Source organism: Lissotriton vulgaris, chromosome 3_1 (genome assembly GCF_964263255.1).
Source record: "Lissotriton vulgaris chromosome 3_1, aLisVul1.2, whole genome shotgun sequence".
Taxonomy (NCBI): Eukaryota; Metazoa; Chordata; class Amphibia; order Caudata; family Salamandridae; genus Lissotriton; species Lissotriton vulgaris.
The window spans coordinates 834746859-834760945 of NC_141689.1; the positions used below are offsets into that span (position 1 = coordinate 834746859).

Consider the following 14087-nt stretch of genomic DNA (forward strand, 5'->3'; position numbering starts at 1 on the left):
CTTGACTCTCTGTGATCTGTGGTGGAGGAAGGACGAGAACCATTGTAGCACCCGACCGATGAAACCCATCCTGTTCTTCAGAATGGATAGGAGATTGTCATGATTAACAGTGTTGAATGCAGAGGAAAAGTCAAGGAGGATTAGAAGGCAGGAATCATTTTAGTCAAGCATTTTTAAAATGTCATCCATAACTTGAGTGAGAGCCGATTCCGTACTGGGCAAAAGCCAGATTGATGCTGGTCTAGGAGTTAGAAGTTCTCTATGTGAGCACAAAGTTGGGATTGTAGACATTTTTCCAGAAGTTTGTCTAGGGTGGGGATGTTGGAGATAGGGCAGAAGTTATTGAGGTCAGCTTTATCTGCGTTAGTTTTTCTTTAGTATAGGTGACACCTGAGCTGCTATTAGGCAGTCTGGGATCATGCCTTGTGATAGAGAAGCATTTACAATCCTTGTCCAGCTGGGAATAAGTGCATTCTTGATTTCTTTGAAGACAGCCGGGGGCAACGGGTCACTGAAGTGGTTAGATGGGTTGATATTCTGAAGAATCTTGTTGATGTCTTTTTCACTGAATGGGGTAAAGGTGCCCCATGATGCATTGTTCTTAGTGTTCAGGCTGATAGGTTTGCACTTTTCTAGGAGGTCAAGGGGTGGTGCGGTCCCAGAGGATGGCAGGAGAGCCTTCTTGGAGGCGAGTTCAATGGTGCTGAGTCTTGATTTGTCAGTGAAGAAGCAGCAAGTTTGTCCCATGAAGGTGTACTGCCTCCAGAGTCAGAGAGGTTTGGACCTTCCACTGATTTCTGTTTGACCAATTCAAAAAGTTTCTTGGGGCGGTTAGTAGCTTGATCAAATTGGTGTCTGATGTAGTCAGCTTTAATACTCTTGACTTGTTTGTTGTAGAAGCTCCTAACATCTCTAAGGAGTTTTAGTTGGTCCAGTGAGGGTTTGGGGTTTCCAGGACCGTTCACCAGCCCTGAGGTTGTGGCGTTCCATGTTTAGATTGCCGTTGTACCGCGGTTTGGATATTTTTGTTGAGGCATTTTTTTGTTGGAGTGGTGCAATGTCATCCATGATGTTGGAGATAGTCGAGTTGTAGGAGTCGGTGAGTAACTGAACCTCAACCAAGTCGGTTTGGGAGGAGAGGGCAGCTTTACAGTGGGCTGCTTGTTCATCTGAGTTTATTGATCTGAGGTCCCTTTTCCAGATCTTTGATTTCGTTGGTTGACTCTTATTCTTCGACACCTCACTGTTAATATAAAAGAGGATGAAGTGGTGGTCGGCCCAGTCGCAAGGGGTAATGGTATCCAAAGTGATGGTCTGTCCTTTCGAGATAATGAGGTTTAGAGTTTCTCCTTAATTATGAGTAGGTTGGTCACAGTGCTGAATAAGTTCTTGATCAGTTAAGAATGATTTAAGGCACGGTACCGCATGGACATTGGGGTTAGACCAGTGAAGGTTGAAATCACCAAGGAAGATTTGGGACACGGCTGAGTCAACATTGTCAGGGATGATTTCCATTAGTTGCTTGATGAAGGGGAGATTGTCTCCCGGGGGTGATACAAAGTGTGAAGTTGGCAAACCGGCAGGTTATAACTTGAGATGCTGAGACAGAAGTATTCACAGAAGGAAGGCGAAGAGGACTCCATGTGAGAAATCGAGAGTGTTTTTCCTATGAATACAAGGTAGGCCAACACCCAGCTTCCGAGCTCTGTCTAGCCTAATTAAGTTGTGAGTAGGAGGTACTAAGAGGTCTAAGATAGGAGTGGAGGTGGGATTTAGCCAAGTTTTAGTGAGGATGATAATGTCTCAGTCATTGTGATGGAAGAGGTCGAAGATATCGGAGGCGTGGTTACTGGCTGACCTGCAATTTAGTAGTGCACATTTAAGTCATAACGGATTCATGGGGGAAGGAGTCTGGATGACGTTCACTCTCGTGAGGTTGTCTTTATTGATTACTCTAAGATTGTGAAGAGGTTCTCTGTTCGGGTTAGAAGGGATGGCTTGTATTTGTCTCGGCTGGATCATGTTGGAGTTGGACCTAGTAGAGTACAAGTTGTGAAGGTCATTGAGATCATTGGACACCAGGTAGGTCTCAAATCTTCTGGTGTGGAGGGAGCGTTAGGTAGGGGTATAGTTTTCAAGCCGGAGGGGGCTAAAGGCTGGTTGATGCGAACACTAACCCTAGGGGAGGCTCTGGGCAGATTCGCAGAGGTGAGGAAGGTGCTGATTGCTGGGAAAAGATCATCTGAGAGGGCTTTCAGGTCATGTAGTTCAGTAGTGAGATGGTGTAACTGGAGAGATATATCATCCAGGCGCACAACCACGTCTGAAAGGTGTAAAGGGTGTGTTGGGGAAGCGAGCAGATAATGGGGGCCTCGGTGTAAGCCCGTGGGGTCCAAGGTGATGGTGAGTAGTTCCTGTGGAGGGAGTTGATCATATGGGACCAGCGAAGCTCCATGGCCTTTGGATATCGAAGTTGGAACATTAGCAAGGGTGGTATGGCCATTGAACTGAGGGTCAGGTACGGTCCAAACAGGAATGAGTTGGTTTGACCAATCAGGGTCAGTAGAGGTTATTAGCCCGGACTTCAGCATAGTATGGCTTTAGGTACTGTAACAAAATATTGCTTTATGTAAAAAAAAACTAGAAATACACTGAAAAAGGCTAAAGTGACATTATAGTTAGGAATTTTTATTATAGTTTATTTTATATTTTTAAGAAAAACCCCTTTGAAATTCCCTGAAAAAAAGCAAAGGTTAAATTGACATTATAGTTAGTTGAATATATCAGGGACAGCATAATGTTTTGAACTCATAAATCCATCGAAATTTACCAGTTATATTTAGCAGAGCTAACTATAACTTGCACCCCGCCATGCTCTGCTTATGACCTCACATACTACATCACTCGTGAAATGTTTTATGACATCATTTATGACATCCCTGATGACATTCAAATAAAATCATTGATGACATCACCGATTACATTAGCCAGGCTTCTTTTGCACACATTACTCTATAAACAAGTATGGCATTAGAGGTCTGAAAGTACAAAACAGCTCTGAATATTATAAAGCATCATTAATGCCCTCAAAGATACAACTGACTTAGGTATAGCAAATTTGTGTTATGCTCAACATTGATTCTATACCGTACACTTCACATGTAGCCTAGTTAACATTAGCAATTAATCACAGATATATGGGAAACCCTTACTGCACAGGGTGTTCAATCTGCATACAAATGTTCAGAGAAAACCAGGTTCCTCAAGATACTCAATGTATGTTCAAAAACAAATGCCATACTATGGACAGCCTTTGTCTGTTTGAAACCCCTCACAGTCAGCGAACCTACATTGAGAAATGAAGTTGATGTGAGTAGAAATGTAGGTACTATAAACAGTGTTTACTCTTTAGAGAGCGTTTACGTTGTACCATACTATTTGGAGACAGTTAAACTCTCATGAGAAATACACCACAGAGTGTTAAAAAGTATCTATTAAGAACAGTGTACACTCTAGGCAAAATGTGTCACTTAAAATAACCAAGGGCTGAAGGTGCTTAAGATCATACTACCTTCAGCATCCATACTGTGGTGAAAACTTTACAGATAGCCCATCATGTGATGCTACACAAGTACCTGTTAATTGGTTAGTCCCTGGTGCACACAGTGTTTTTTCTATGTTATATAGAAATTGTCATGCTGAAAAGATTCTGTCTAACACCTCAAAATTGCTTACAATACTTAGTATGTAGTACGTAGAATCTTTGCCCTGTTGGAAACTATTTATTCAGAACTAAAAAAACGTGTGTGCAAAGTACTGGACACAAGTCACCTGCACAGAGAGTTCCTCTTCAATACAAAGATTTATAACGTGTTCAATACCTCTACAGACCTATGATGCATTAGGAACACATGCGTTTTGTAAACACTTACATCCATTAACTGGACACAGGCTGTACAAACTTAGGTAGAAAAGTAATATGGCTGTTACCCGCCACTATGTAAACTATAAAACAAACTAGCACACTCATTGAATGATGTATCTGTGATGTCGTTTTATACGTCATCAGCGATACCATAAGCATTTTCATGTTAAATTTATGTTAAAAAACTATAACTCATGGCATAAAGTTACTTAATGTTACGAGTTATAGTTTCTTCAGATATGTATAACTATAAGTATAACTGTAACTGCTGAACTTTTATGGTTTTGTGGGCAAAATGACAAGATAACTATAACGTTTCGGTAGCCTTTTTTTATCAGTGATTTTCTATTTTTTTTTAACTTAAACTACACAAAACTTAGAAATTCTAAAGATATAGTTATGACTTAAAGTTACAATTTGCGCACAGCCCAAAACTTAGTATATCCTGCACACCTCCGTACATAGTGTTCTCAACTTGCTAAGCAGACTACATTAATTATAACTCGAATTATAACCATTCACAGTGTTCTCATTAATTATGTTATTTGAGATTTTATGAGTGTTTTTATGGATGCTATAATTTGACAAGCTAAAAGTGATGTAATATCAAAGGGTATAAGCAGTGCATGTGGAAGCAATGTATTATCATTAATTTAGAATGGCTAACCAGTTGATAATGCTGTGTATAGAGGTACACAAGTTATACTACGTTCTTGGTGGGGTGCAAATTATAACTTTAAATTATATCTATAACTTTAACATTTCTAAGGTTTTTGCAGTCTAAGCTGGTTTTATATGCAAATGGTAAAATAAGTTTTCCTAACTATAACTAATCTGAAACCTTTGTTTTTTCATTGAATATGTAATTTATTTGTACAAAAATATGTTTGTAACCATATAATGTATTTTATATGGTATTTTTTTCTTTTTGGTACTGTGGTATTTGCGGAGTAGGTCAAAGTTTGTTGTGAACGTTAGTGTCATCTGCGTGATGTTTTGCTTTCATATGCACTTCCTCAAATTTACTATGGAACCTTCGTATATTTTAAAAATGATATTTACACCAAATAATGATATTGTATTTAAAATATGGATTCAGGGTTTCATGGCTGGTGTTTGTTTAATCCTATATATGTTAATATTGAAACTATAGTTGTTTTTGTGAACTATACGTGCACCATAATAGTATTGAGATACTACCGTGGTACTTCGATTTTGATAAACAGTATCTCATTGGCATTGTCAAATGTAGGAAACAGGGAGTATATACCACTTTTCCCCGGTTCAATTGACATCTTTAAAGGTGAAGGTTTTAAAAGCAGTGAAAATCTTCTGTTCAGAGACATCTTTTAAGTGTTTCTAAACTGCACTGGCTCAGCACGATGATCATGTCCTGCTGCAACAGGAGGGAAAAGAGTTGTAGAGGATGATGTAAGAGGAGGAACAAGAGATGGAGTGGAGAAAAGAAATAAAGGAATCCATTGTATGGAAATGTTTTACATTGATACCTGGAAAGAAACAAAACTAATGCCAAACTTCCTACATGAAACCTATGCAACAAAGTTATTTCCAATGGGAACATCAACCAGTACTCTTTTGGCACCAAAGGAATGAGAAAACACCTGCAGGTAATCCGTTCCACCATGAATGAGACATAATAGTGAGATAGAAGAGGCTGAAGCAAGAACATTGGCAGCAGCTACTTCTTCGCTACTGCAACACCTTCAAATTATTCTGCATTATCAGGACCTGCACCACCACCCACTGCATCTGTGCCTACAGTAGCACTTTCTACTTCTTCTGCTCCATCTGCCCCTTCATCAACAACCAGTGCATCGGGTCCTTCACCAGCTCCTGCTCCATCTTTTGAGGCAGAACCGTCAAATTGTAGAGCAATATGGCAGTACAGCACCATACAGTCTCCTCTGCCATACTGTCATTTTTGCGAGAGAGGGATACGACTATCTATCCTGACTATGTCATAGCTCACTAGTGTTTCACCCAATAGCCTTCATTTTTTTTGTGCATTTCTTGTCCTCCTGTTTGCTGTTGGGACTATTATTTTTGTTGGTCATGTTGACCCTGTAAAAAAAAAAAACTCCAGATTTCTTTTTTTAAGATGTAAAACGTTATTTTCCAAACCTACCAAATATCACAAAAGATAAAGAGCTTCTAGTAATATTAAGTTATTTTTTTCAGGTATCAGACATACTACACTGTAATTCATTTAGAGATAAATGGTAAGAGTGAGGTAAGTTAAACATGTGCCTTATTGTGGCTTCATAGTAGATGGTAAGTTAATACTGCAGTGATATATCACTTGCTTTGATCTCCGCCAACTGGGAAGGATGGCTGCCAACTGCTTGCATATTTTCTTGATTGAAGCATCTGCATCCTTCAACGTAAATGCTCTGGGTTGGTGAGCTGCTGGTAACTGTGTCTGTATGGTTATGCTGGAAAGCATTGGACTGAGATTCGAGCGACTGTACTTGACGCTTACTCTTGGTTCTCCCACTGTGCTGTCAGTAGGTCAACTTTGTTTCCTCTCTGTGGCTTCCTTCTAGGGAGGGATGCAGTCCATTAGCAGCTTGAGTCTTCTCTAGCCTACCTTTGAGGCCTGGCAACTCTTGATCTTGCCTCCTTGACTTTTTCAGTCATTAGGTTTCTTAGTTTGAACCAGCAGTTCACACTTCCTTCTATTCCTGATGCGTCACCATGCACCTTCTTTCTATTTATGCTGCTGAAACATCTCAGTGCTCGCGTCTCATCTCCTTCTGGGTGCAGAGGTGTGCACCTTCTTTGGGACAGGCCAACAGGGACTCTTCAGTAGTCGACTGTGTTTGTAATCCAGGCACCGGCCTCAAGTACAGGGCTCTGGCTTCATGATGATCAAGGTAGTTTCTGATTTAATTCTCCTTGTGTTTACTGGTACTGTGTAGCGCCTATCCATGCATTGCGTGTTCCCTGTTCCGGGACTTTTGTTGGAGCTCCTACTCCATAATTTTCCCTCTTATGGGACCATCTTCCAATGGCAGAAGGGAGCTATGGTTCTGCCTTGTTTCTGTTGGTTACGCAGAACTTGCTCCTTGAGTTGTCATTGCCATCAGGCATAGTTGGTGAGGTGTGACACGATGTGACATGGGGTGTGATACGATATGATCCTAGTCTCCACAGTCACGGAATTGTGTGCATCTATCCATCTTTTGTTTCACACTTGTTTTCCTTGGACCTTCTCCTGCCTGGGATTGTGTCCATTGGGCAGCCTTAGACAACCAGTGTGGTGTCTCTGGGGTTCTCAGTCTCTGTAATTAGTGGCACTTGGTGGGTTGCACATTGTAATCCCGGTGCCTACCTGGGAGGTTTCCGTATCTCTGTCATGTGAAGTTAGTGCTTTTTCCCTCGTGCTGCATGACTCTTCCAATCCTCGTTTCATCTCAGAGGGCACTGGTCTTTGGGCCATTTTGTGGCCGGGACAGCAGTCTGTTCTTGGCTCAATGTCTCTACAGGCTTTGCCACTCTGATTCGCCTAGGTGCCTTAGCTGATGGCCACCAGTCTGTTACTATCCTCCCTTGGTAATGTCTCTCCTTTGCTCTGTGAGATGCTTGGCTGAAACATTTTTGTGTTTCATTGTTAATCCATGAGACGCTAGTGTAGTATCTTTTGGGGAGTGAGTGTTGGTGAGCTCCACAGTGGAGCTCCTGGACTGGTCAGCAGAAATGAGTGTGTTTAACCTCACGCTCTGTCCTATTTGGTTAGTAAGTTCTCTTGGTGGGCATTGGCCACAGTATGGCTCTTCTGACGAGTGGTGCTTTCTTCTCTCCGCACACACCATTAAATAAAGGCTGTTGCAATGGGGGGGAAACAGTGTTTTATATCTCTCCGCAGGGTTGTCAGGAAGCCACTAGGGGCAAAGCGGTGTGTAGCAGTCCTGGGACAGACTCTCACCTGTGCCTGCCATCATAGTCTCCTGCTTAGCCTGCCATAATAGACTCCTGCCTCCAGGGGGGCATGGTACTGTGAGCGATCCCATAAGGGCTGCAACGCTTGTATGCTTCAGCCCTGGCTATGATGAGGGATGCAGGGGGAAGGCTGCTCCAGCTGCAGGTACTTCGGTTGAGTTGGGTGGGGAGAGCGAGTCTCCGTATTCCTTCTTTTAGGGAGACACCAGTAAATTTGGACGGCAGTAGGGCCCTGGCACACAGCACACGGCCTCCTTAGGCTGTATACACCAGTTTTTCCTTTGCATAGATATTACTTTCTTAGTTTTGTATGTAAATCGAGGGCACCATCTAGAAGCCAACTGTGGACGTTGCACTGGCTTCTGCTATGTCACTGCCATGTCACTATTCCAGAGTACTGTCTGTGTGAAGATTGACCACAGGGTGCAACTGCCTGCCTCTGCCTCCTAAGGGCTGGCTGCAAGCCATGCCACATGTCCTACAGGTGCTCTTCACAGGTCCCAAACCATATGCCTTGCCTCAGTCAATGTTTTCTCTGCTGGCTCATACTCACAACGGGCGGGCTCCTCAGCTTTTGTGGCAGCTTCCACCCAGGGTGTCCCCTTACTGTCAGGGCTGCAGTTGCTTTTGGTGCTGACCTCCCCTGTCTGGGGATGGCGGCCACAGGCGTGTTGAGCAGTTCTACTGCAGCCTCCCTCACCAGTGGTAATGGTAATGCTCACTGCTTGCTCTTCTCTCCAAGAACCCAAGAATCGGATATATATCTAATTAATATGACCCATCAACAATTCTCACTAATTTAATTAACAGTAGTTTACACTCACACATTGGTTAGGCCACACCTAATCAGGTTTGACCCAGGTAGGTCTTCCTGCTCTTCATCACTCAGAACGTAAATCACCAAGCTCCAATTGTGACTGCTACTCTTAAAGCAGAGAGGGCCTTTAACGTTTTTGAGCGCCATTTCCTGTTTTAGGTTCTATGGTGTGCTGGATTGGTGCAGGAGACTACTCCCGGTTGATTGTCATATATTGTGAGAAGATTGTTAGGATATGTGTAAATAAAACACTTTCTCAAGACATTTGTTGTAGTAGAGATGGAAGTTGCTAGGAATAATTTCAAATTGTACCAATCACTACTACTTGGTTATTCATTATGAACCTGCGATTTGCTATCTCATGACGGGTATGGGACAGGTGTACATTCTGAAAGCATAGTAGCAGTATAGGTGTGGCTTAGCAGTTCCAGATTTTAGCTGTGTGAGTACTATGTGCTCTATATTGACATCATCCTGTGACAAAACTGCACCACAGGTCTCTTGAAAGTGTGATTGTAGATAGTTAGATATTTCGTTGCATCAGTTGCCCTTAGATGGCATTGTCTCTTTGTTGTCGATGTTGTCTTATTTCTACTAACTTAATTAACTTGAGGTGTGGCTTCCTAATTTTCTAAAGGAACAAAAGGACTCAGGTCCCCTTTAAATGCTGATCATAAAGACCATTTACTATCTAATATATATGCCATCCTAATTCCTTGCTGGCCTCTTGAAGAGCAAAATTAATAGAATAGACGTGAATGTGAGTCGGGTTACCCATAACTGATGATCAATGTTCCATGGCATGTATTCAAACCAAAAGGTATCTCTAAATTGCAAGCACAAATTACTTCATTTTAAATCTCATCAATTGGCCTTTAAATCCCATCACTTGGCCTTTAACGTTCATGTGAAGGTTCACTCCTACCATTTGAGACTCCTGCACTAGATGTAGCTTAGAGAAGGTCGAGTGTTTAAACCAGGTCATGGAACGGCTCCCCATGCATGGTTATTTGGTGGAGGTATGGGGGGTGGATGACGTGCGACATGGCTTTCATATATACTTGTAATGTTGCATATGTTACATGCCTGGTTGTATGCTAACAGGGACACTGCATTAACTGACTCAGAATGCATGGTAAACGTACAGGGCTTAGAAAGCAGTCCTACTCGTTTAAATTTTACAGCTAATAGGATGAGTGCTCGATTACCACATTTTTCCGAGGCACACCTTAAAAGCCTGCAGAATTAAAATTGCCATTCTCTGATGCTCCTTCATACACAAATATTTACAACAAGGGGTGGTGAGGGACAGAGTCTCTGAATTAAGCAGAAAGCTCTCACCCAGTCAAGAGATCAGGGCTAGATCCAACACCGTTTTTTAGCTCACTGCACCATCCCAGTTTCAGAACCTGGCTGTATGCAAATTAGTCTGTTCCTGTCCCAGTGCATGATGGGAACAGGGCAAACCAAACTACAAAAGCCAATTCTTACACTGGGAAGGAAACAAGCTCCCGGGGACCGGTTTCTGGCATTACAGCCGTCTTCGGCCCGGTTTGCTTGAATCCTGATGGTGCAATGAGGCACTGGGCCAGGGACAGACTGATTTGCATATAGCCAGGTTCTGAGCTGGGATGGTGCAGTGAGATAAATAACGGTGATGGATCAAGCCCTGATCTTTGGACTGGGTAAGAGTGGTCTGCTTAATTCAGACGCTCTGTTCATCACCACCCCCTTTTCTGAATCGTTTTTGGCCACTATAGGTGTGGCAGGGTATACTCAGACATGAGTCCCTTTCTCACTGCACCATCAGGATTCAAGCAAGCCGGGCCGAAGACGGCTGAAATGCCAGAAACCGGTCCCCGGTAGCTTGTCTCCTTTCTGGTGAAGAATTGGCTTGGTAGTTTAGTCTGCCCTGTTCCCATGATGCACTGGGCCAGGGACAGACTGATTTGCATATAGCCAGGTTCTGAGCTGGGATGGTGTAGTGAGATAAATAACGGTGATGGATCAAGCCCTGCTCTTTGGACTGGGTAAGAGTGGTCTGCTTAATTCAGACACTCTGTTCATCACCACCCCCTTTTCTGAATCCTTCATACACAAGGCAGCTGGAATGTGGCTACAAACAAAGATGACCTTCCAAATTCCATCTTGTATGAAGGAGGGATAGACATAACAGTAAACTTGTATGTATTTTCCATATTTTGAATAAGAAGAATTGATTACTGACCTGAGTAATAAATCAGGGGCCAAGCATGGTGTGACCCTTCCTTGTTCTATAGAGCACCATGCATAAGAAAGTTATTTACAATACCGGTGTGGGGGCAGTGCACATACACTGGATGCTGAACGGATGTTCAAACATGGAGTTCAAACGTCAGGCCTGTTACACAATAAGGGAGGTGAGAAGGGTTGCGTTGACTTGACAATATATTACTTACAAGTGAATACTATGATAGAGATGGAGGCCCCATAATGGCCTGGGGTATTTACCACGTTCGGCCTAGATTACTGGCTAAGGGTTAAATGTCAATCCCTGTTAAAAAAAATAGGGAGTTTGGACACTGATCATAATTCCTAGTTGTGCTATCATTGTCACAGCCCGACGTTTTTCGGGGCGAATATTGGCAGTTCAAAATTCTCAAAATGTATTGGCACAAAAGTCCTGGAAAGAAAGAAATGCATCATTTGCTGTGTTAAACGCGCTTACCCATGTTATACCTATAATTCCAAGTGAAAAACCTGGAACAGAAGGTATTGTCTGCACTCAATACATACCTCAGCCCATGAAAATGCCATTTACTGGGTACAGTGAACACCCTGCCCTTTCTCAACCTGCTCAGAAATGGAGTCCTGGAAAATACTATTACCCTATGGCTGAGTTCTTCAATCTGTGGGGCACGCCCCCTGGGGGGGGGGGGGGGGGGGGGGGTGCAACAACATCTTGAGAGGGGCGCGTGCTCCACCTTAAAATCTCACCTTCCCACCGTCCCATGTCGTAAGTACATTGGCGATGTGCCATACTCTTGTAATTTAAAGAAAAACGTTTTCCTGCTGTCTTCAGCTCTCTCGGCGACTCTGACAATGGATGGGGTCTGGTCCAAACCTGCTTCTCAGACACTGATGTGCAGGCAGGCGTGCAGAGCCCATTAAGCATCAAGGGTTTCAGCCTCCGCCCCCGTGTGTGGTAGCCCAGGCTGAGACAGCTTCCCGGGCACACACACAGCCGTCTTTTAAAGACCATTAGCTCGTTAATGTTGCTTTATTCTTTTTTTCATTACTTCTTAGTAGGCAGCTCCACTCTGCCTATTGATGGAATAATCTCAGAAATGTCTTTAATACCATGGTCACACGTTCGATTCCCTGTAGGTCCATTCAGCCACACATGTTTCTGAGGTCGATGAAATGATAGCCGTTTAGTTGAGTAGGAAAGATGTGATGTTTCTTTGTCAAAGGACTGTCTCTTCCTGTGTTGTCACTGGGGTCGAAGTTCTGGTGGTCTGGCTTTTGCCCTCCAAACAGATATAAGAGGTATGCCCAACAGCTGCGCAACATGCACACTCAAGTCATTTTAGCAGAGGACAATGGTGACTGCCAACCCATCTTTTCAATGAGGTATTTAAAATTCAGTACAACCTTTCAATCACCAAAGCACATATGCCTGCTGGATGTTTGTACTCCAGATGCAGGTAGTGCAGCTGGAGACCTGACAGGGCAAAAACTGATTGGAGCCCTCGTAGTAACTGCCCTTCATGGTCCCATTGGAAGCAGGAGAAGACACTATATGAAGGTAGCAGAGTAAGGCCTGGAAATGGAGGAGCCAGAGGCGAGTAGCCAGGCCTTCTGGGGAGAGGGGGTCCACTACTAGTTGGTCACAGGCGTCGAGCACTTGGATGTATGTAGATTCAGTCAGGAGTGGAGTGCAACCTTTACTTCAATATGCATTATCCGTGGTAGTAATTAAGAAAAGCTGGTCAGTAAGGAGCTCCACAAGTGATACATTTAAGACATGTAAGTAGTGGCATCTTGCTTTCTACCATGAGATAAGACATCTCCTTTTTTGTGATAAGCTTGGTTGAGCTTTACTCACAAAGTTAGTCTTCTTGCAATGGGAATGGTGCTAAGCCCGGTTTGTTCAACAGCTCTTCTGTTTTTAGATAAAGCTAAAGAGAGTACAAAAATACCTGGTAGCAATGCTGTATTATTTGTTCATCCAGAGGAAGGTGCATTTGGAGGCATAGCTTTTCAATAATGTTAGGGGCATGTGAGTCTAAGATTTCCTAACAAGCATCAAGGTGAACCCAACTAAAAAGAAAAGTACGTCCAGTCAGCATTGAAGCTCAGTGAGATAGTCTTGACTATGTTGTTCACTGTAGTCCAGTTCCTCTTTACAGCAATGAAGGGCAGAAAGGCCACAGAGAGCAAGCTAGCATAACCCAAACTTAACATCAACAGACCAGGCTTAGGGTGAGCAGCGGGAGAAGAGTTTTTAGTAGCCCAGGCGCAGCAGAACACGTGTGGGAAAATTGAGTAATCAGGGAAAGCAGGCTAGATAAAAGCATCAATTTCTAGAAAAAGCTGCAGAATACCGAATAACATGCAATATTAAGGCACCTAAACCTCCAGAAAGGGAAAGTTTGGAACTTCCTGAACCATGAAACCGGTGTACTCCATGGTGATCTATAAAGCAAGGAACCAATGATCTCCCGTTCTTTCTCCTTTTTAATAAAATATATAGAAATGGTTTCACAAATCTAACAATATGAATATTATGTGCAAGGATTAATGTGCTGAACGACATTGTAATTTGTTTTGTTCTACTGAGATGTACAATGCCCATTGTAAGCTTGAAGCAGTAAAGTTTTGAGCTAATTTTTCTAAGTGGCTGTGGATGTAGTAGGTTCAATCAGTTATTTGCCAGATATGATATGGAATATGCGGATGACGGTCGATTATGTAATGTACCAGATTCCAGAAATTTCTGACAGGTGGTGAGGGTGCCCAACATCTAAAAAAATTCTGCTGGCGGGCTCAACCTAAAAAAGTTTGAAGACCTCTGCCCTATGGTAATATAATTACTGGATTTGATAAGGACCTTTTATTATACGGAATTGATGCATTCTGCGCACATTTAGTATGTATCGAGTTTACCATTTTCTCATCCTTAGGTAAAACGAGGCCAAATTATTTATCTTGGATAAAAATGCAGACATATGACGGTTGCTGTGAAACTCACAATTTTGATAAGTTTAGTAACAGCAGATAACTTCCCTTTTGAAATTCAGCCCCGAAATGTTTCAGTTAGTTTTGCTTTGTTTTGGTAATGCACACCATTTAAAAAATGTATACTCTCCCAAGGGGCGAAAGCTAAGCTAAACTCATTCCATA

General features: G+C 42.7%; 1 protein-coding gene across 1 annotated transcript in view; it reads right to left on the minus strand.

Annotated features, from left to right (window-relative positions):
- LOC147727101 (RING finger protein B-like) overlaps positions 1-14087 on the minus strand; it is a 677508-nt gene that overhangs the window by 177828 nt on the left and 485593 nt on the right. The gene's annotated exons all lie outside the window — the stretch shown is intronic.